The following is a 24,015-nucleotide window of genomic DNA, read 5'->3' on the forward strand; positions in this document are numbered from 1 at the left end:
TCAATGGTTATCCCATCCCTTGCATCCTCCTATTCCTCCCTCCCTCCCATTTTCCCCCTACTTCCCTCCCTTATGACTGTGACTGAGGGGGACTTCCTCCCCTTGTATATGCTCATAGGGTATCAAGTCTCTTCTTGGTAGCCTGCTATCCTTCCTCTGAGTGCCACCAGGTCTCCCCATCCAGGGGGCGTGGTCAAATATGAGGCACCAGAGTACAAAGTCAAACCCCACTCTCTACTCAACTCCTTGGAATATACCCAGAAGATGCTCTAGCACACAACAAGAAGATTTGCTCAACCATGTTCATAGCAGCTTTATTCATAATAGCCAGAACATGGAAACAGCCTAAGTGTCCCTCAATAGAAGAATGGATACAGAAACTGTGGTACATTTACACTATGGAATACTACTCAGCTATTAAAAACAAGGAAGAGGTCATTTTTAAAATCCAGATTTCACAAACTCATTGTTCAAGATGGGTTCCCCTAGCTTCCTCTAGAGTTATAAACTGCTCTTGACTGCTTTGTTGATTGCCTGTGAAATTTTTGATTGAAATAACCCAAATGTTCCTACAATACTAATCATATCCTTCCATGCTGTTCTGACCGTTGTAGTCGCTGGTAACAGCCACTCACTGACTGGCTCTCCAGGCCACTTTGACTTGCCTGGGCAGCTGATAGCCCACTGTATCACCTGGCTGCTGTAAGCCCCGTTGCTAGCCACAGTTGTTGAATTCAGGAAGAGTTCTATCCATCTTTGCTGTATGTTGGCCTTGTCCTTCCTTCAACCTAGCAGCCACAGCTTCTTCATGGGTAGCAAACTCAGCATCGGCTTCTCCTGTCACTCTTCCCTCAGGGCTAATGTCAATATGAACTCTCACAGGGTTGAGTGAAGAGAAGAAGCTGTAAATGCCATTCTCTGTTGCTTTGTAGGGCAGCCGTCTCATGCAGACGCAGTGCCAGTTGGCACTTTGCACTGTCAACTCTCTGTCTCTGTATCTGTGGTCATATTCCTGAGAGACAGCAGCTGAGATCTCTCCCAAACAGGTCAATGGTGAAGCCATAGGCATCACTGAAGCCACTGTATTCTTCAAAGCCTCCATAGCCTGCACTATAGGCACCAGGCCTTGTCCTATCCAGGCCTGCCTTTTTCACAATGCCAATGTACCTTCAGGCTGTGCCAGGCTGGCCATAGAGTCCAGGCTTCTGCACAAACAAATTTCAGAGGAGGATCTGAGTATGACCTAACTTCCTCCTGGCTAGTCTTGAACACTTCAGCATACCTGTGCCTTAGTCTTCCCTTGTGCTTCCCTAGAGCTTTCTCAGCTAAGTCTTGTGAAGCACACTGAACGAACGCCTCCCCTGTAATCTTGCCTTCCGGGTTCACAGATAATGCAATCCCCCTTTGGCACAATTTCCAATCCCGAGAAGAACTGAACGATTGGTCTCTTCCCTTGTGCGTCCAAATGGAAGTCCCCGAAGCCTCACAAAAGCATCATTGGCACTGCCGGCGCTGTTTGGACCACTGTGCTTCAACACCCAATCCATCTCGGTTCTGTGTGACTTCAACACCTCAATATAGTGGTGTTTCAGGCTTCCCTGTCTTTTTTTTTTTCAGGGATGCCAATTTTACATCATCTTCTGACTCAAGTTCAAGCCTCACCACTCTGCCTGCCTTATCTGGTATAAATAAAATGAACACCTGAGCTCCCATCATGAAAGGTGCAATTGGAGAGGAAGTTTTGTACGTCCTCAATTGAGCAGGACCAGGGTAGGCTACGGAGTTTGACCACATAGCCTTCACCTTTCTCAGGTCCCAGCATCATGAACACTTGACAGGTGTACTATCGTACTAGCTTGGGCAATTTTTTATTTTTATTTTTTTTTGTAGTTTAAAACACATGTTATACTAGGTTGGGCAATTTTTTTTTGTAGCTTAAAGAACCACCACAGATGCCTTCTGCATATGGAAGGTAACAATTTTTCTACCGGAGGAAGGCAGAAGTAACTTCTACTTCCAATAAGAAATGTGGCTTATGAGCCCCAGCTCCACCTGATGCCTTCATAATGCAGAGAGCTCCTAGGAAAGTCAAGGTGCATCTTCTTTTTGTTCTCAACCTGAAATGGAAGTTCAAACGACCACGGGACAAGTGCTTTCTGTGGAAGCGGAAGGTGGCCTACTCAGTGGCCTGCACCAGTAGTCAACTACGCGGTGCTCAGAGTGCCTGTCCGGCAGGAAGCGTCAACCATCTTTTCAATGGGAACATTTCTTAACAATTAATTTTGTATTTATCAATTTCATAAAATCTGGTATTTCCACCAGAACAAACATTTATTTGTACCTTACATCTCTTCAAAAGTAATGATTGTGAGTTAAAATACTTTTTGAAGTAATTTATAGAAAACATCTTTTTCAAAACAATATTTTTTTTGAAAACTAAATAGAATGGTCACTGTAGGAAGCCTGTAAATAATTTTATGTTTTCAAAGATCATATATGTATATGTCTGTTTTCAATCTATTTGCATGTATAGAAAATTACCTAATCTGAGAACAGCTCACATGGATTTCATACAATAATGATGTATATTTACATATTTTATAATCTCGCTGAACGCCAGCATTCTGCCATGTCTGAGACAGTCATTTTTGTTTCTCTGGTAAATATTTTGTGATTTCCAGTTTTCCGCTTATGGAAGGATTTGGGTTAGGAAATTATATGACAGCAGTATGATTACATTAGTGAAGATTCAGACAATGTTCTTGCAATTAGATAATTTCATTTGACAGTGCTGAAGAGATGTCTTGTTTCTTAGGTCTACTGAAATCTATACACAATAAATCTTATATTTTAAGTGTATTACAAAACACAGAATATTTCCTCCTATATGATCTCATTTTGATTATGGTCCAGATATGCATTTTATTGCACACATGCATTCACACACACTAACACGCAAACTAGACACAGACATTCTTTCCAACTTGAGATAAACTACAACATGCCTATTTACCAATGGTCTCATTTAGCAAACAGGAGTGTTTTATTGTTGTTCGCTTTGTTTTTTCCTTTGACATTAGAGGTTTGAGGAATCATCATTCAGTAATTTCGTTTAGGATATTAGTAAGTCTTGAAGCTTTTGTGGATTATTTTTCTTTCCAGATGATAAGCACTGAAGCTTTAGAGCTATATTTTCCTCCGCTATGGTGTGAAACAAGCAGTCCTTCCTCTCTTATCAAGAAGGACATTGCTCAACCTAGATGCTGTGCCAACATCTGGGTCTGGTGATCTCTAAGAAGAAAACAGAGTTGAGTCTCTAGTTGTCTCTAGCTACATCAGGAAACCCACACACACAGATGATGCAAACTATGGGGCAAGGATCACTTTCAGATCCACCACCATGGCTACCGATAACAGTGACTCAGAGTTTTAAATTTTGATTCTGTTTAATTATGGTTGACAGCGATACCAACCTCAAATATCCAAACTCTAACATCAAACACAAAAGCCGTAAATAGCCATCAACAAAAACAATTCTAGTACCAAACAGTAAAGGTATAAGCAACTGGTAATAAAAATAAAAATTAAAGAAAGATGTCCTGCCTTAAACAGCAGCACATGCTACCTAAGATTTTAAAGCCACTAATAATTCCTAGTGAACTGTTTACAAAGAGACAGGAAGTGCAAACAGTTTAGAATTCCAAGTCTGTCATCCCGGCAGAGAGACCTGGAACTGCAGGCATTGCTTAATGAAATATTTTCAGCTTTGTTGCTAAGACTTGTCTGCAAAAACGAGACTTTTCACAACACTCTCTCATTACAGTTTACTGATAGGCCTTAATGCAAATGTTCGGGGAAGTCTAAATGGAAGCAGACATGTCTGTTATGATTATCAACTTATTTGGGGGAAGTTATGGCTCTGATTGTACTTTATCTGCATTTGTTGATAACAGCATACAAGTCTTTGAGAGGTTTTCTTTTTCCTTCTGAAATGTCTGCGTTATGAACGTTAGCGAACATTCACACCAAAGTGGAGAAAACAGTAGGTAGTCAAATGTTGAAGTCTGCTTTCCTCTTCTCCAATAATCTTCTTTTTATCATTAGTTAGGAGAAGCAAAGGCCATTAAAGGGAGCTAATTGCCTTCATAGTCTTCAGATTATACTGATGTTGCTGATAGGAGAATTGAAGCAAATTGCATTCCCAAAATGGTTCTGGGAACATACCACTTCCAGTAATGTTTTTTATCAAGCAGACCTAAAAGCAGAGAGGGCAAGGACGCACTTAAAGGCAATTATCCGTCAACATTGGAAAACACAGTTGGCAGATTAGGAGAGTTGAGTACATGCAATATATCTTGATTGCAACAAAGCAGTTGATATAGCATTATTCAATCTGCTAGCTGAATTAATTTAAATTGGTTTAGGCAGAAGGATAGTCAAATGAACTACCAGCTATCAGAAGAGTCATAAATAATAGATAACAATAAACACATTTGTTTTACATGTTCCTAATTTAGTTACCTCTCCGATCCCTGATCCCTTCAGAACAGAATAGGATGGTTAATACAATAGATGCTGCCCTCCAGTTATCTTAGGATCTTTTAGGAATCCCATCTGTTCTACAATCTTGCAAGGACCCATTATGTTACCATCAACAAATCCTATTATTCAGAGCTTACTTTATTTATTTATAGTAAGCTTCTAGCTTTCCTTAACATTTCTGTTTTTGTCTGTGGATGTTTTCTTAATGGGAAGCACCAACACACGGCTGTGGACACAGCCTTTGCTTCCACACATACCCAGCAGTTACTGGCCCCATCCTAGCTCTTTGGTTGGAGGTGCGTGATTCAAGTGGCAGTTTCCTTTGCTCCTCTCAATAGACACCTTAACTTTTCCTAAATGTGGCCCAAGCACTCTGAGGCTATGATAACTAAGCCAAGAGTTTCCACTTAGTCCTCAAAAAACTAAAACCTGTAACAAAGACAACATGACCTTATTCAAGGAAAGACTTTGTAAGACACACAAGCATGTTCTGAGCTGGGGAGAACATCTATAAGTAAAATGCTTGCCCTGTGAGCATAAGGACCTAGTTCAGGTTCCCAGCACCTACATAAAAACCAGACGTCATCATGTGTCTGTATCTTTAGCACAGGGAAAACGTAAACATCCTCAGAGCTAATTAGCCAGCCAGTCTTGCCAATCAGTGAGCACAAGGTCCAGGGAGAGACCCTGTCTTAAGAGATAAAGTGTAGTAATGGAGAAAGACATCCAGTGTTTGCATCTAGCCTTCACACACACTTGCACACATTCGCACACACACACATTTGCACTATATACAAAAATTCAGGAAATATTTAACATAATCTGTCTATCATCTATCTATCAATCGTCTATCTATCCATCTATCACCTATCTATCCATCTATCATCTATTTATCAATCATCTATCTATCACCTATCTATCCATTTATCATCTATCTATCTATCTATCTATCTATCTATCTATCTATCTATCTATCATCTGCCTGTTTGTCTTTCTGTCTATCTGTCTAGTGAGAATTTTGGTTTCTTTAAAAGCCCAGTTATGTTATGTGGATATGTTTTTGTTTTAATCCTAAGTGTGGGATATGGGGCTGTTTCAGATGGTTCACATCAGCTGACTATAATAAATCTCGCACTCTGGCAGGGCTGTGGTATTTGAAGTGGGTCATGATCCAACAGACAGAATAAGAAGCAGGGAGCTACATGACTGCACTCTTCTTGGCCAGGAAGAGGTTTTTGGTTTTGTTTTTTCCTTTACTCATGAAAAAAGCCTTAGAAACAAAAACTACACTGATCACATTTAAATGTAGCCAAGAAAGAGTGAGTGCAGCACAGAGTGAAAATTTGATTTTCTCCCTATTGATATGATTGTAGACAAACTATTTAGCTATGGTGAACATCTTTCCTCATCTGCACTATGCAAGAAATAAGTCATATTTCTCAGAATTGTCATGAATACAAAGTAAAATAACATATGAAATGCTTGATTTAATAACTGCTTGTAATAAGCATCCCTGAAATGGCAACTATTATTTTTATTAAATCTTATTTCTTTGCAGTCAAAAAAAATCAATGTGAACTGGGCAAGTTACATCATTTGTTTTTCAATTACACAAGAATACCAGATGACATAACAGCATACTTTTAATTGGTACTTAGCCATAAGAGGAATTTATTGTGGTTATCTTAAAAAAAAAAAAAAGACAATAATGATGGGTAACATTGAAGCATCAACTTTTCAAACGTGCACAAGAGTTATCTTCAGAAAATCCATTTTTAAGATCAGTGCACCCTGAACTAAAATAAAACTGTGGATGTTGTTCTCTGATAATATTGCATTTTACACAAAGAAAGGCCAGAATGTCCTAAAGAGAGAATGACAACATTTGAATTGGAGTATGTCTTTGAATATTGATTGGCTTAATTTGTTATGTTTAACAGGTGTCTTGTTTTTTAAAATCATCTCTTTTTGGTAATGAACATAAGGCATACTTATTTTTCAAATCTGAAAATGAATAATTACAGTAAAAGTAACTCTACTGGTCACTGTGTGTGTGTGTGTGTGTGTGTGTGTGTGTGTGTGTGTGTGTGTGTTTTAGCATATACAAATACGTTCGTGCACACACGTGGAGACCAGAAAACAACTTGCAATCAGTTTTCTCTTTTCACAATGGAGGTTCCAGGAATACAGTTCAAGTCTCTGAGATTGCTTGGGTGGCCTTTTAAAGCCGCTGAAGTGATATTTCGCTCACAACATTTCTTGATTCGTAATTTACTCATCTACTTGGAGTTCTGACCCTTTGTTCTTTCCCTAACAATTGATTGTGCTAGTGCTTTGGTTTCTGATTTGCTGTTTTGAACTTAATTAATGCCACCTTTTCTATTAACTTCGTGCCTTTATTTGTGTTTTCACTTTCTGGCTCAAATTCCTTTTGCTTCACATTGACTTTTCTCCGTTTGCCTCTCCACACTCAGTTTATATTGTTTTCTGCTCTGCTTTGCACTCTCAGGGGCTCGGGAAGGATGCTGACAGGGAAGAAGAGAGAGAGAGGCCACAGACAGAGGCTCCTCTTGCCTGCCAGCAGCCGCCCTTCCCTTCAGCTGGAAGCTCACCTGAGACTCTTCATCCACGAGAGCTCCCTGCTTGGCTCTAACAACACAGGCATTTTTGTTTGTTTGTTTTATTTTTTGGTTTTTTTTTTCACTTTTATTGAACATAGTTTCTTTACTCACACAATGTATCCTGATTATTATAGTTTCCACTTCCTCTTCTTTTACCATTTCCTCTCCACCGTCCCTCCCCTTCACATCCACTCCCTTCCTGTCTCTTATTGGAAAAGAACAGGCTTTTGAGAGATAACAACAAAACATGGCAAAATAAAATATAATAAGCTAAAACATCAAAGTGGATAAGCAAACCAACAGAAGGAAAAGAGCCCTAAGAGAAAGCACAAGAATCAGAGACCCATTAGTACACACACTTAAGAGTCCCCCAACACTTCTATTCTGAATGCTATACCACACACACAGAGTATGTGCAGACCCATGTAGGCCCTGTGCCTGTCGAGCTTTGCTCGGTTGATTTACAGGGTCTCGTTCTCCTGGTGTCCTCCGACCCCTCTGCCTCCTACACTCTTCCTGCCTCCTTTTCTGCAGGGTTCCCTGAGCTGCAACACAGTTTTAATAAAACCTTCCTCTTTCAGATTTATACTCTTTCCCACTTTTTTACAATTTCATTTAGTTTTTCAAGTCTTTCCAGTCTCCTATAAATGGACATTTTTTTAAACAGTTAGATCGTATGAGAATTCCACCTATTCCATGTTGAAGTATTAATAAATATAATCCTTGACTCAAAAATATCTTTTGTTTTATAGTTAAGATCTTTTATGTTTAGTATTTACTACTTTTAACAAAGTCAAATCTTAAAACTGTACTTCAACTGTCTTTAAATTAACTCTTCGTTAGACTTTTTTTTTTTACTTCTTTAATATTGTGATTTATTTCAGATTTTTTAAAATTATCTGATAAAATGCAAGATCAAAGAGAATGAGAGTCATAGAGTTCGCTCTCAGGACAGGACTGCCTAAGGAATATTTCTGTAGGTCTGTATAAATTCTACCCATGTTCTTCAGTCAAACTCAAGCCTCCTCATTAAGGAAAAAAAAATTACCTCTCTAGGGATGGGAAGATAGGATCTCCACCAACTACATAAAAGTCAGGTATGATGGAGAACCTGTATTTCCATAGCTGAGAAGACAGAGACAGTATTTTGTCCTGGTGTTTACTAGAAAGTAAGTCCAGCTGGACCAATGAGTTCCAGACTTAGTGAGAGAGCCTTCTCCAAGAATAAAGTGTAGAATGACTGAGGCTCCACAAGCATGTGAATCATGTACACTTGTACCATGTATACACACACACACACACACACACACACACACACACACACACACACATCCTTTAATAAAAAGTCACCTTAGCATATACAGAGGCCCATAGAGTCACACTTCACAAGGTAGTTTATTTTCTTTATGCATGTTGTGTACTTTCCTCATAGTATATTTTCCAGTACTAACCAGTGTTTGAAACTGTCTGGTTTCGTGTCTGTTGCCTCTGGCACAAGAAACCAGTGGTATCTGCAAACCATATCAGTAGGTTGTAAACAAGCACATCTGGACATGAATCTTTATCCTCCCGTCTCTGCTAATACATCCCAGCAGGAGACAGCCTGGTCAGTGAGTGGTACTTGACATTCCAAGATAGGAAATCAGTTGCAAGAACAGCTGAGCCTGGGAGAGCTAAGAGCGGCTCATGTAGGGATTACCGTCCTTCTGAGTTGTCTGCTTGGCAAGAGACGATGTAGAGCTGCTTTTGGAAATGCATTCTTCCCCTTTTGGCAAGATGGCCGAGAGAGCCATGCAGAGGAGGCACGTAATCCTTCAGAAGATGTAGATATCAAACACCACTGACAGTAAAAAGGACCAAAGAGAATCTACCCACAACAGGATGAATTTGTCCTTTTTAAAGAATTAATCACATTTTAAAAAAATCTTCCATGAAAAGATTATTAATGTTTGCTTCACTGGTTGGGATTAAACCCAGGACCTTGTATAGGATAGACAAGCATTCTACACTCTACCAGTAAGCTACACTTCTAGACCCCTATGAGATTACTAACCAATCTCATAATTAAAAGAACGCACACTAATAAAGCCATGGAGAAAACAGACTTGCAGGAAAAAAATGGATAAAGGCATCAGAACTGAAAAAGTATAGGTTCTATAGTCAATAAAAAGAATTTGTAGAAATAGAAAAACAAAATAGTGAGAAGATGGTATATTTAGTTGCAATGAATCAAAAAATTAATCTATAGGGATGCTGTCGAGACAACTCAAGACAGAATCCAGGATGGAACTGAGCTTCCAATGACCTGGCTTGGCACAGTGAATGCTGCCTCTACCCTTCCATCTGCCATTGTTTGTGTCTTTGTGCCAGTCTGAACTGGTCCCCAGGCAATGAAAAGTCCACCCCAAACAGGTTCCATGGCTTCTGTGTCTGCACACAGAGGTTTTCCCCACGTCAGTTTTGATACACCCAAATCATCCTCATGAAATTTATGTTTTTTAAATGGTGGCCAGTGGGAAAAAAGTCATAGGTCAAAAACAAAGTATCTCAGAAAGAATTCACAGTAGGAAACATGCACATGTGGAAAAAAAATAGTTGACTGTCACCAGGAAATAATACAAGAGAAGGTCAGTCATTACAATCAGTATTAGGAAAGCTTGGAGCAGATCAATAATGAGAAAACACAAAATTGCACAATTGGATTCACTTACAATGATGTGTTAAAAGAAGAAAAAGAAGAAGAACAAGAACAACAAGAAGAAGAAGAACAAGAAGGACAAGAAGAAGAAGAAAAAGAGGAAGAAGAAGAAGAAGAAGAAGAAGAAGAAGAAGAAGAAGAAGAAGAAGAAAAGAAGAAGAAGAGGGACAAATGGTTTAACAATCTTAAAATTCTCTTTAAAAATATTTTATTATACTTTTGTCTCTGTAAGTCTTAGATTATAAGCATCTTCATTTTTATGTATCAAAATATTTTTTGAAGATTTATTATTTATTTATTTATTTATTTATTTAAAAGAATATGTATGCACATGTATCACTGTGTGGGTTTGGCCTCATAAGCGTAGATAACTAATGTAGCCAGAAGAGGACATTGGATCCCTTGAAGCAGGAGTTACAAGCAGTTGCGAGCAGAGAGTTTCAAGTTAAATGATTGGTTCACTTATTTCCATTCCTTCTTGTCTCATCAAAGTGTCTAAGACTCAGGCTGGAGAGATGGCTCAGAGGTTAAAAGCAATGACTGCTATTCAAGAGGTCCTGGTCCTGAGTTCAAATCCCAGCAACCACATGGTGGCTCACAACCATCTATAATGTGATCTGATACCCTCTTCTGGTCTGTACCTGCAAGCAGAGTGCTGTATACATAATAATAAATAAATCTTTTAAAAAGTGTCTAAGACTCTTAGTTGTTTAGACTTCTAAACTTTACCTTATCCCATACATTTTGATTTCCAATTTCATGATGTTTTTCTTATAGCATGTTATTCACATATGAGAATATTTTATTATCCAAGATTTTTTGCTTTGAAAATATTCCTTTTTTGTTTTGTTTTTTGTTGTTTTTAATTTTTATTTAATTAATTTATTCAGATTACAACTCAATTGTTATCCCATCATTTGTATCCTCCCATTCCTCCCTCCCTCCCATTTTCACTCTATTCCCCTCCCCTAGGCCTACGACCAAGGAGGATGTCCTCCCCGACTTTATGGTCATAGGCTATCAAGTCTCATCTTGGTAGCCTGCTTATTCTATTGCTGAGTGCCACCAGGCCTCCCCACCAAGGGGAGGTGGTCAAATATGGAGCACCAGAGTTCATGTCAGAGTCAGTCCCCACTCTCCACATAACTCTGAGAATGTCCTGTGCATTGGCTAGATCAGAGTAAGGGTTCGATGTTTACTACTTGTATTGTCCTTGGTTAGTGCAATAGTTTGAACTAATTAAATTTTAGACAAGGATGGTGTCCTGTCCAAAGTTATGCTTCCTTGATTTAGTTTGTGCTGAGGTTTATCATCATCAACTAAATACGTTTTAATGTATGCACTACATTTATTAAAACATACAGCATTTTGATATGAAAATAATGTACATGATTCACTTTTTTCTTAAATTCTATGAGCATTGCCTTGACTTTCCTCTTTACAAGGAGTGTTGGTTTTGTTTTATAAATGCATCAAAGCTGAACGAGTTCTTTGAGGGCCATGAGAGAATTATAATTCTCTTTCTCTCTTTGGAACCTAATGAAGTTACTTTGTGCCTAAAGGCTCTTGGCTGATATTTTTCATGGCGAATGCTATCTTATGGACCTGCCATGAAGATAAAGCAAGACAATGCAGACGATGCTTGGAAAGCGCTGACTCTGTACTGGTTTATGAGAAATGCTCAGTAGATGTCAACTGTTAACTTTTTCCTCAACCTTGCAATTTATCAGTGTCTAAATAATTTCAAAGTTTTAATTTTAGGGAGTGTTTTTAGTCTAAAAAAGACAGTCTAAAAATACATATTGTTGAATCTTAGTAAGACAGTATGACTACGCATAGATCATTTTTTTAAAAAAAAATCCCATGGATATAAGAAAAAGTGACTCTTCTAAGTTTTACTCTGTGTGTAGTAGTTAGCATGGCCATGTCCACTTGCATTATTTATGTTCTGTATATACGTTAGAATTTTTTCCTACATAACTGCTCAGTTTCGGTGGTATAAATTTAAGTTCTCTCCCACACTCTTGAATTGTATCTTGGCCGCCTGTGCGATCTGTGGGCTCCCATCATTTTTCCTTAAAATGCTATAAATAGTGTCTTTCTCTGACCCTGTTTTCCATGTTGCTGAGGGATGCATGTCTAGTCTGACTCGTAACTGGTCAATTCTATCCCCTGGTTAGAAGTTGTAGACTTTGCCTCTTTCCCTTGGAGTTCAGGAGTATTTCCAGGTAATACAGTGTGACATTTGTTGTTGTTAATCTAGCTTGTCAATCAAAAACCTTTGATCTGAAAACTCGAGTAAGTGAAATCCTGTTCTTTCTTTATTTCTCCTTCTCCATCTGTTTCTTTGTTCTGAAATGCATATTTGATCTTCTAAAGGTCTCTTCTATTACACTTACTTTTTCTTAATTGATACTCTGTTAACTATCAATTTTAAGATTATTTTCCATGTTATTAAGGCAATTTCCACCAGTATGCACTCTACTTTTCATTCCCTTTATTCAATTTTTAAGTCAAACACACTCTAATTTTGAAAAAGCTTTATTATAACATATAAGTGTGTGTATGGTTGTGTGTAAATATGTTTAAACTTTCCCTTTTGATGCCACTTATATTTTAATTCTCCTCTTCTTCTTTACCTTGATGCTTTTTAGAAGTTTGTATGTTAATGATGACTGTTCTAACCATTGCAATGCCATCTATAGTTTAAATTATGGATCAAACGTGAATATATGGCACTTTCTACTTACTGTTTATCAGTAGTACACAGGGTCCACCCAGAATCTTACTTACTTCCTCTGAACCGATTCACCTTTGCTGGGAAATATGGTGGTAGGATGTGACGAGGTGGAGGAACGCAGTTACAAATCTGCTTCCTAAGAGGAAGGTAGCCTTTAGGAGGCCTATGGGCTGTGTCCTTTCTCTGGAAGTTTTTATCTTTAAATGCAATTTCTTCTTCATGGTTCTATAACAGGACAGCAGTTTAGTTCAATTCGGAAGTATGACTTAAAAGTAGCAAGCACCATTATGATAGGCAGATTTGGGTCCAGGGGTACCACTCAAACTAAGGCACCAGCCAAGAACAATACAGGCGGTAAACTTTAAACCCCTACCCAGATCTAGCCAATGGTCAGAACATTCTCCACAGTAGAGTAGAGAGTGGGATATGACTTTCTCACGTACTCTGGTGCCTCATATTTGACCATGTCCCCTGGAGGGGGAGACCTGGTGGCACTCAGAGGAAGGACAGCAGGTTACCAAGAAGAGACTTGATACCCTATGAGCATATACAGGGGGAGGTAATCCCCCTCAGGAACTGTCATAGGGGAGGGAAATAAGGGGAAAATGGGAGGGAGGGAAAAATGGGAGGATACAAGGGATGGGATAACCATTGAGATGTAACAAGAACAAATTAATAAAATAATATATATCTTGGGGAAAAAGTAGCAAGCACCATCAGTATGCAAACACATCTCCTTGTGTTTGGCATAACTGAGCAAGATACCAGAAGTGTTTATGACTATCTGCTCAAGATGACTGCAATTCCTCAGGAATCCCCTGATTCGGCCACCTCAGGCTTGCTAAAGGAGCTCACGACATTGTGAGCCACGACATTGTGAGCTACTCTACAATAGCAGGCTACCAAGAAGAGACTTGATACCCTATGAGCATATACAGGGGGAAGAGGGCCCCCTCAGTCACAGCCATAGGGGAAAGGAGTAAGGGGAAAATGAGAAGGAGGGAGGACTGGGAAGATACAAGGGATGGGATAAGAATTGAGATGTAATATGAATAAATTAATAAAATATATTTTTTTTAAAAACTGGTACATGGTGGAAATGTGACCTCTTCCTACCTGTGCCACACCTCCGAAATCCGAACCTACAGACTGCACTGTGAGACTGAACTTGGTCTATGTTCACCATGAACCAGACAGATTCCATGCCTTAACTATGTGGAGAGCTGAGATGGGGTGGAGAGCAAGAGCGCAAATGACACAAGTTCTTTCTTCCTTTACCTGACTTGATCATTTAGAAAGAAAATGTTATATCAAACTAAGACCAGCCTCAAAGGATGTTAAAACTCTTTTCGAAACGTCTTTGTAAAAGAAAATTCCCTCATCAAGCCTTTCAAACTAATAATAAGTTTTCTTATATGAATCACCAACATTGAACTGCCGATGTTAGTCAGCTTTCTCTTCCTGTAAAATGGAGCTGAAATTGCCTTATAAAGAAGAAAAGTGTGTTTTGGCTCATAAATTTTTGAGTCTGTGGTCCATGGTAGAATACCCTTTTGATATGAGGCTTAAGGTGAGCCAACACACTATGGCAAGGAGTTCATGTAGGAACAAACCTCGTACTCCATGTCCAGAAAATGAGAAAAAGGAAGAGAGAAGAGAGTTGGAGTGTCACTACCTTCTTTCAAGGCATAGACTGTCCACCAGGCCTTGCCTCTTCAAGTTTCCACCATCTTCCCGCAGTATCGTATGGGGACTAAGCCTATACATGTGGGATATTTAAGAGTCGGACTGTAAAACTGCCTTATTCCTAGCCCATATAAGAAATCTTTAGCATACAGTCATGATGATCTGGGCAATGCTGAGCGAGACATGGTTGTGGGTGAAAGAAGTTGGCCTAAAGAACCTATAACAAGATCACTCATTGTATTATCTTCTAGTATGTTTCACAATCATTTAATTTTGAGGCATTTGCAATAAAATTATACTTCAGTAGATACTTTCTGGCTATTTCCTTGAAAAAAATAACACTGCAAACCAAAATTTTAGTGTTTAGCCTATAGGTTCTCACTGGGATTCAAACATTTCTAGAAAAATCTCTCTGGAGGTTAAAGTTCCTTGATAGCAATTGGAACTTACTTCAGAAACAAGAATGCTGGGTGTCTGTTCAGGCAGCAAACTGTCTCAGTCATTTTTTCATTTTGGAAGCTGCTAACCTGCACTCCAGGTTCATTCAGGTATTTAAGGTTTATCCCTTCTCAAGTCTCTGATGGGTTTGAAGACCAGATAGTTTAGTCTTTTAATTAAGACTAAGGTTAGGGGTTAAGATGTTTTCAGATGAAGATAGATGTTTTAAATTAATAGAGATGAAATATGATAGGTATTAATCTCTGTTCAGAAACTTAGACCCAGCAAGATAGGAAAGATGTTTACTTCAAGTTTGCCAAATACAAATGGCCAAATCTCTATGAATACAACATTTATATATTTCCTGATTGTCTCATGGTTCTTCCTGCTCTATGTCATATATTTCACTCATGTGTAATAATTTGAATGTATATGTTAGAATGGAAACATAAAATTTTTTCAAAAAAGAAAAGAAAACAAGGTGCAAGTGAAGAAAATATATGGCCTTTATGGAAGAACATAATGTTGACATAGTAGACTATATAGGAGTTGAGCTATAAGATGGTCCAGCTATCATCATCCCCACCTTACCTGTCATAGACTGTTTCCTTCATCATCTCACATTTGTCAAAACTTATAACATTGCTGTAGTTTCTGCACATATTGATTGCAAGCTTTCCATCTGTTGTTGCAAGGGGTTCTTAGGATGGTGGACTGTGTTTTTCTTTTTTCATTAGGACATTATATAGGAGCAGGAGTGTCAGGGAACTCCTGCTGTACCTCAGTATCTCCCAAGAAAGAAAATAACAATAACCATGACACGATTTAGATACTATTTCCCTGTATTCAACCTACAGCCTCCTTCCAAATTCATATTCACCAGCAGTAGGTGAAGAGAATATTCTATCGCCAAGCTGGCATGTCACTTACTTCACATGTTCTCTACCGATTCCTATGGACTTCTCTCACCTTAAGTCAACTGGCCTGCGAGTCCTTCATCCTAACTTTTCCAGAAAGCCATATGTCTGTCAGCATCTCATCCTTTATTTCCTAAACTATCAAATATACCCTCAAGTTTGCAGCTTTGAGTCTACCTATAGCATGGCCAGAAATCCTGCTGTAATCAAATATAAATCACATGTATCCTCTTTTCAAAATCACTGGTACATCCCATCACATTTAGAGCAACACGATTTACTTTTGACCTTCCACATCATATCTTAGCAAGTAGCTACCAGATAATAATGCATGAAGTGTCATAGAAATCATAGAAATGAAAACATTGCAGAAGGCTTGCTTCCAAGCATCTAAGTGTATATACTCTTTCTAGTTTCTTGGATACTTTAACACTGCCCATGTAAGAATGCCTGATTGTGCAGCTTGAGGGAATCTAGCACTGGTAGATACTTAACAGAAAAGGGGTGAGTCTATCTTTGAAAGAGAAACTGTGATTGGTCTATCTTTGAGTTTACTACTTTTTAGACTGTAATACAAGAACTAGTACATACAGAAGAAGGCAATTCACAATACTTATATTGTTGTTGGTTATTATACTTACTAAACATAGCTTCAAAATACATGAATCAGAAATGAGAATAGAAAAATAGTCAATTTCATGATTGAAGTTTGTGGCTTCAATTCCTATCTCTTAGTAATTAATTTTTAAATTTTTAAGTAGAAAGATCTACTTAAGCCTATCATTTGCCTTTATCAAACTGACCTCAATAGAATATTTCACCCAACAACTACAGAAGGCATTTTTGTCTTCAAGCTATGTTAAGCCCTTTACCATGCTACCATCTTGGAAAATAACTGATAATAAAAGACTGAAATTTCCAGATTGTTTACTGCCAGCACTAGGATTAAAGAAAAAATAGGTGGTCTCAATCTAGAAGGAATCAGATATTCACAGATTTCGTGATACCTTTCTAAGTATTTTACAAGTCAAAGGGGAAAGTCACAGTTAAAATATTTTGAACCAAACAACAGTGACATATGGATGAAACTTTTCTTAGATGAAACATATCATAAATGCTAATACTGTGAAATTTCAATTCTCTATCTCTCAAAATTGAGTGACAAAGCAAGAGTTAGGGTATGTGCTACATTAGCCTCCTGTGACCTGCCACTTTCTCAGATGTTCTTTCTTTAAGAAGTCCTGCGTCTCTCTCTCTGGTCAGTTAGCTTACAAAATAATCAGCTTCATTGTGTTGTTTTCATATATCGTTGAACTTTGTTCTTTCCCCTCCCCACATACCTCTTCTGTATCTTGGTGATTCCCTTCCTCGTCCCAAGCCGACTTTCCTTGGTCCTTCATGTCACACATATTCCATTGCCCTCTCCTATGTCCCCTTACCACCCCTTTACATCTATTCTTTTCTTCTCATGGTCTTCTTTCTACGTTAGCCTTGTTAGTGTGTATACACTTACATACGCTTACTTATGAGAGAAAATGTGTGACATTTGTCTTTCCGAGTCTGGCTTACTTCACTTACCATAAACACATGCAAAAACTAAACATCAAAACAGCTAATCATTTAGTCAAGTAGGTTAATTAGTTCAATTGAATTTCTTCAAAAGAGAAATACATATTGGTAATGAATCTTTTCTTCATATCCTTGGCCATCATGGTCATGAAAATTAAAGCTACTTTGAGATTCCATGGAACCTTGCTCAGAATGGTTTTATGCAGGAAACAAAGATGGCGGAATCTGACATGTGGAGAAGGAGAAAACTTGCAGGACGGTGCTGAAGATGTACATTGGTCCAGCCACTGTTCAACCAGCTTGGGCGGTTCCTCAACAAAACTATTATAAAACCTTATGACTCAGTCCAACTGCTGCCAAGGGTTCTAAAGCAGGTTATCAGAGAAATGATTGCATGTTCGCATTTATTCCTTCAGTATTCACAACAGCCAAGATAGGAGACAAATTCCATATCTATTACCAGGGTAGACCGTAAAGGCAGTACATACCCACAATAGAAACTTGTTCAGCTGTAGAGAAGAATGAAATTTTGGTATTTGCAAGAAAATGGCCAGAACTGGAGATCACTACTGTGAGCTCTGACCTCTCATCAAAGAAGCTTCTTTTTGCAGCAGATTGAGACTATTATAGAGATCCACAGCTAGCCAAAATGTGAAGAGCAAGGGAGTGTGGGATGTCCAGCCCCCATTGGTATACCTACAATGCAATCCCTACCCCTAAGGTGCAGGGAACATTGTGGACAAAGAGCAGAAAGACTTAAGAGTCACAGAATCAGATACCTAATGCTAAATTGTGTCTCTTAAACATTGTGTGGATGCTACAGTCACAAAGTCTCCACAATATGTTTGTCTAAAAACACCTGCATAATGACAATGCTGGTCGACATGTTAATGTGCATGGGAAAATCTCACAAGTCCCTACTTCCCGGCAACCAATGGCTGATGAGGGAAGATACTCAATTTTCTCCAGGGAGGAGCCTCCTGATACGTTATCAAGTCTTAAGAAGTCACCCCTAAAGACATACACAATGAACAGCAAGTAACACTAAATGGACTCAATAATGAATATATGTATGTATTCGCTTAGCACTAATAATTATAGAAGAGGTCATGGATTTGAAAGGGAGTGGGGAACATGAGTTGGGGAAAAGACTATAATGATGTAATTAGATATTACATTCTCAAATAAAATAAGTTAAGTCATAGTCAACTCATTTCAATGAGAATGGGTACACAGGCATGTTTTATAATCTATTAATTAAGACAGATAGGTCAGATTCAATAAGCAAATTAATTTTGTGTGGCAGAGTGACTAGTGAGATTATTTCCTTTAACCAATAGAACAAAATAATACACATCTGACATTCAGGCAACACATTCTTCTTAGATGAAGTATGAATTGAGGAATCAGGCAATGCGCTTTCCACTGAAGACACTACAACCATTACTAAACAAGGATGCTGGAATTGTTTAAAGAAATGAAGTGGGTTTAAGGTTTACCGCCTGTATTGTCCTTGGCTGGTGCCTTAGTTTGAACGGGACCCCTGGGCCCAAATCTGCCTATCATAATGTTCTACTTGTAGGCTTCTAGGACCCTCTGGATCCTTCTATTTTGCCATTCTCCCATGCTTCTCTCATCTAGAGTCCCACAAGGACAATATAGGCGGTAAACCTTAAACCCCTACCCAGATCTAGCCAATGGACAGAACACTCTCCACAGTAGAGTGGAGAGTGGGATATGACTTTCTCACATACTCTGGTTCCTCACATTTGACCATGTCCCCTGGAGGGGGAGACCTGGTGGCACTCAGAAGAAGGAGAGCAGGTTACCAAGAAGAGACTTGATGCCCTATGAGCATATACAGCGGGAGGAAATCCCCCTCAGGAACAGTCATAGGGGAGGGGAGTAAGGGGAAACTGGGAGGGAGGGAGGAATGGGAGGATACAAGGGATGGGATAACCACTGAGATGTAACAAGAATAAGTTAATAAAGGAGAAAAAAAAAAGAAATGAAGTGGGGAACCTGTCTCTGTGACTAGATGCCTTTCCTCAAAAGTAAACAATAGGTGTGTGTTTTATAAAAAAAAAAATAGAGTTTTACATTTATTAATATTATTTCTAAGTAATAAGTGTTGCGAACCTCACAAAGGTATGTACGAGATCAGCTTCTGTTAGCTGGTGTAGAGCTGGAAGTTATGATGGGAGCAGACACAGCTAAAGGAACAACTGCGCTGTGCCAAGCCAAGCCCCGACACAGGAAAGAATCATCTCTGATCAGTGTCTGATCTCATTTTAGAGCACCAGGCATTGCAGATTACCGGAGACATAGTTTATATTTTACCATAAGTCCCATTGTCAGAACTTCAAAACCCAAACTGAATTACTAAAACGTCACAGAAAAATCCAGTCACTGTATATTTTGGGAGAAAAAATACAATGGAGATAGAAAATATAACCGGAGGTGCTCCTGTATCTTGAATCAAACATATGAGATGTTGATTGATTTAGATTCCCACTTTGAAATGCAGTAGTGCACCATAATTATAGCCCTGGAAATTATCCTTGGGGAATTTGCCATTTTACTTCTCCTTTGGATTGTGAGAGACACACTCGGGGCTTACTATGTCACTATGTGAAGAGCAACACCCCCACCCCCACCCCCACCCCCACCCCAGCTCCCCACCCCCACCCCACCTCCCACCCCACCCCCCACTTCCACCATTCAGAGATTTGGCCTGGAATTTGGCAGAAGAAAGACCTGCAAGCAGTCAGCATTCAGACTCACGCAGCAAAAACAAGGCTGTCTGTGAATATCTGGCATACCGTCAACAAAACGTGCAAATATATAAATACACCTTTTAGTGTTTAACTGGCTCTCCTTAGTGTTTATTTATCATAGACCGTTGTTGCATAAGAAAAGCCCAAAATTTCAGTCTGAAACGTAAAAGGTTTCTTGTTGTGGGTTCGGCTAAGAATGATGTGGGATTTCCGTCTTGGTTCCATTTTAATGACGTGTGTGTGTGTGTGTGTGTGTGTGTGTGTGTGTGTGTGTGTGTGTGTGTGTCAAAAGCACTAAAACGGGAACATTTCTGGGACGGAAACTATTTGGCCAGGAGAATTTGTCTTTCACTGTCACAGTCTTTAGCTACCATTCAGCTAAATGTTGTTTGGAATAATATGGCCCTAATGCCCCTATCTCCTGCTGAATTGCTCAGACGGGTAGAAGATTAGGGTGAAAAGAGAGAGGTGCCGGTATTATCTATGCGAGTGCGCCAGGGTCATGCTACACTAACAAAACCGCCCCAGCCAGGGTGACAGAACCCAGCTGCCGAGTTCCACTTACTGCCGGCCAGGGAGGGTCTCCAGAGAGCGAGGATTCTAACCAGGTCTTTTCCAGCTCTAAGCAAGAGACTGGCCTCATCGTTACTGCTGTCAGTATTTTAGGAAGGGCCTACCTGTGAAACCATTTACCTGTTTAACCTGTGAACTTGAAGAAAACACGGATGGCCACTTAAAATACCTAAACTCAGTTTTGCCTTCCCTAGCCCCTCCTCGGGCGGTCGTTTATCATGAAGGCAGAATACTGGCTTTCATTTTGGGCTGCCCGTACACGCTTCCTCAACCGTGAGGCGTGGTGAGACTGCATTTTCCCAACTTGTTCGGGTGCTTTCTGTCTGTCTTGTACGAAAAGATGCCCTCTGCACACACAACAACATGGTGTGCTTGTATTTTCATCTTAAAGATTGATTTTGGTCTTTGTGGGGTTTTCCCCCCTAGTTTTTAAAGGAAGTAAGTTTTGCTATTGTGCGTTGTTTAACACACACACAAACACACACACACACACACACACACACGTATAAAGATTCACTATCTCCTTTAGCGTAGGACTCCTCGGTGTGTGTGTGTGTGTGTGTGTGTGTGTGTGTGTGTGTGTGTGTGTAGTTTGCTTTTTCTTTTTCCTGCCTGTTTCTGGGGTGAAGGGTTTTAGGTCAGTAAATTGGCATGGTTGTTTAGCCAGTAGAGGGAGATAGAGCTATCTAGCAACCTCACTGAGTACTGCTTTTTTTTTTTTTTTTTTAAGTATGACTGTTTCTTAATGCACCACCAGTAAGATTTTGTACATATCTTTTCCTACAAAAGTGAAGATACACGTCAAGCTATCAATACAATCAAGGAGAATAAGTCAGGCCATGCTTATTTCAGAGCAGCCAGAGGAAAACGAACCGTTGGCAAGACAAAATAATTTTTAAAATCATCCTCAGCCAACTACAACAACTTACAAATACTATTAAAATAAACTTACATTTGCTTGGTGGCAAAAGAGCTGGGGAAAGCACACCTGAGGGCTAAGCTCAAAGGAGATCTCAAGGCTTGATTTCCTCTTACACGACCGGCGTGTAAATGGTCTCGCTGTGTTAATGGACGGCACAGAACCTATCAGTTCACTGAGAGCCCTCGCACAGCGGCGAAGGAAGCGGATAACAGACGCATCCGGGTTCCCTATTTTTTCACTTATCAACATCTGAAATTTTAGTTAAGTGCTTCCAAAACAGAGTCTCCATGTAACAAGCCCCCCTCCCCCTTTTGTACGATGCTTTTAACTTTTCAAAGTAGTTTTATATGCACTATCTCATTTTAAAGCAGTACAATGCAGCGTCAGTCTACTGAGGAAGTGACCCTTTAAACTCAAGAACACTCTGGTGGTTTTTAAACTCACTCATCTCAGCTATCATCCCAGGGTTTAATGAAAATAATTGTGATCCTAAACCTCCCATGACCAATTTAAAATATGTCGAGGTTGAAACTTTGCAAAGAGATACTAAATTATTCTTTGAACATCCAGAAACCTTTCCCAATTTTACTTCCACAAACTGAAGTTCTACTGAGCCTCTGTGAAAAGCAATGCTGTTATTATGGACACGACCCCTGAAACTTTTATAGAAACAACTAGGTTTGTGGGTGTGACCAGATGTGTCCGTTAAAGAATAAGACTTTTGCAATGACACTTTAAAATGTTTTTGATGAACATGATAAAATTTTATGTTGCCTAAAAAGAACCCCATGACATTTTTAAATATATCCAGTAGTGGGTTAGGTACCCATGCACTACTTTTTATTATCTAGATTTCTATAGCTTGGAAAGCAAAGTGCCTAGTTTAATTCTTGTCCGTTTTCTAGGGTAACAAAACCATTTTGGCAAACGCCAGTCAAAATACTATGAAATCTGTCAACGCAGTTGATTTTTTTTTTTTTAGGACAAAAAAAAAAAAAAAAAAGAAAGAAAGAAAGAAAAAAGAAAAAACCCTGATTATGTGTGCTTATATGAGTATTCTCTCATTCAGTAGCAGAAATTAAGACGATGAGAGTTCAGGACATGATCTGTAAGGCTCAATTGTTCCAGCTTGGTTTGAATTTTCTGGCAAAGAATTTGTGCTCCAAACTTGAGCCAGCTCTGAAACAAAAAATAAAATAGAATAAAAATGAAAATAAATTAAAAAGAAAAGAATTATAGCTATCTCATGAAAGTAAATTATCAGGAATTTAGACTTCTTCTAAGATCCTTCCAAACTCTATCAATTTATTTGTAATTTTTTTCTGTTGTTTGCTTGTAACTTATCAGTGGAGCTATATATAGTTAACTTGTACAAAATGATTATTCTTTTTTTTAGTTGACCTATAAGCCCCACATGCTCAAGGACCAGGTAACTTCCTGGAATGATGGGAGTTGTAGTTCTTGGTAAATAACCTAGCCATATGGGAAAATACGGTGGCCATCTGGTTTTGTCCTTAAATGCCCCTAAAACACATGTCTCGGGGCCACTCGCTGAGAAACCAGGGGTGGTCCTGACCAAAGCCCATCCTGGTTAGTATTTAATTAAAGCTTCCTTCAATTTTGGCTCGAAATCAAGGAACTGACTTTTCTCTTGTGACTCTCAGGGCTAACAAAAGCAGTGGCAAATAACTGAATTTGTGATGTTCCCCATGCATCTTTAATCACGAGAGCCAAGAGGATGTTATTTTGATATATTTCGGGTTTCACACTTTAACTCTATTTTTGGATTAGTCTCCCAGAACTTCAAGGAACGATGCTATTGCTAAAGATACCACACACAGTAGAAACAGGCCTTAGAGGAGTCAAGCTGGACCTGACCTAAAGCCGTTCTCCAACCCCACTACTCCCGCCCTCTGAGGACGAATCAGAAACTGCCGAGGGAGAAAAGTGGCCAATATTCTTACCTAACTGTAAAGCTAATGAGCCCAAACAATGACAGGTCCTGCAAGACAGGCACGATGGTGCTATAGAGGCACACATAGTCTTGGCGGTAAACAACTGTCTGATTAGACTTAAGGCCTAGTCTATAGCAGAGTTCACACCCGGGACTGCCAACCTAAGCTGGAGAAGTCATAGACCCTCCAAGAGAACCCACTCCTGACATTCTCCTAAACCAACATAGTGCTTAGCAGGTGACTGTAGCTCTCATCCCTTGTCAAGGAAACTATTTTTATTTATTTATTTATTTTATTATTATTATTATTATTATTATTATTATTATTATTATTATTATTATTATTATTATTTTGCAGAAAACAAAGACTATCAAAGAGATCCACAAATGGCCAAAAATGAAGAGAATAAATGTCGGTGGGGTGCCCAAGCACACCACAGTTGGCGTATCTACAACGAAACACTTCTACCTAAGGGGCAGGGAGCATTGAGGGAAAAGGCGTCGAAGGATTGTAAGAACCACAGTGCTAGGACTCTAGCGCTAGATGGTGTCTCCTAGCCACGGCAGGGAAGCTGCGC

At 39.1% G+C, this 24,015-nt stretch overlaps 1 pseudogene across 1 annotated transcript; it reads right to left on the minus strand.

The window, feature by feature from the left end:
* Nucleotides 1-484: 484 nt before the first annotated feature.
* Nucleotides 485-1,833, minus strand: LOC311584687 (heterogeneous nuclear ribonucleoprotein F-like; annotated as a pseudogene). Its single transcript has one exon. The product of its transcript is annotated as a heterogeneous nuclear ribonucleoprotein F-like (transcript).
* Between the last annotated feature and the right edge of the window lie 22,182 nt (nucleotides 1,834-24,015).

Source organism: Acomys minous, assembly GCF_964271855.1.
Source record: "Acomys minous genome assembly, chromosome: 15".
Classification (NCBI taxonomy): domain Eukaryota; kingdom Metazoa; phylum Chordata; class Mammalia; order Rodentia; family Muridae; genus Acomys; species Acomys minous.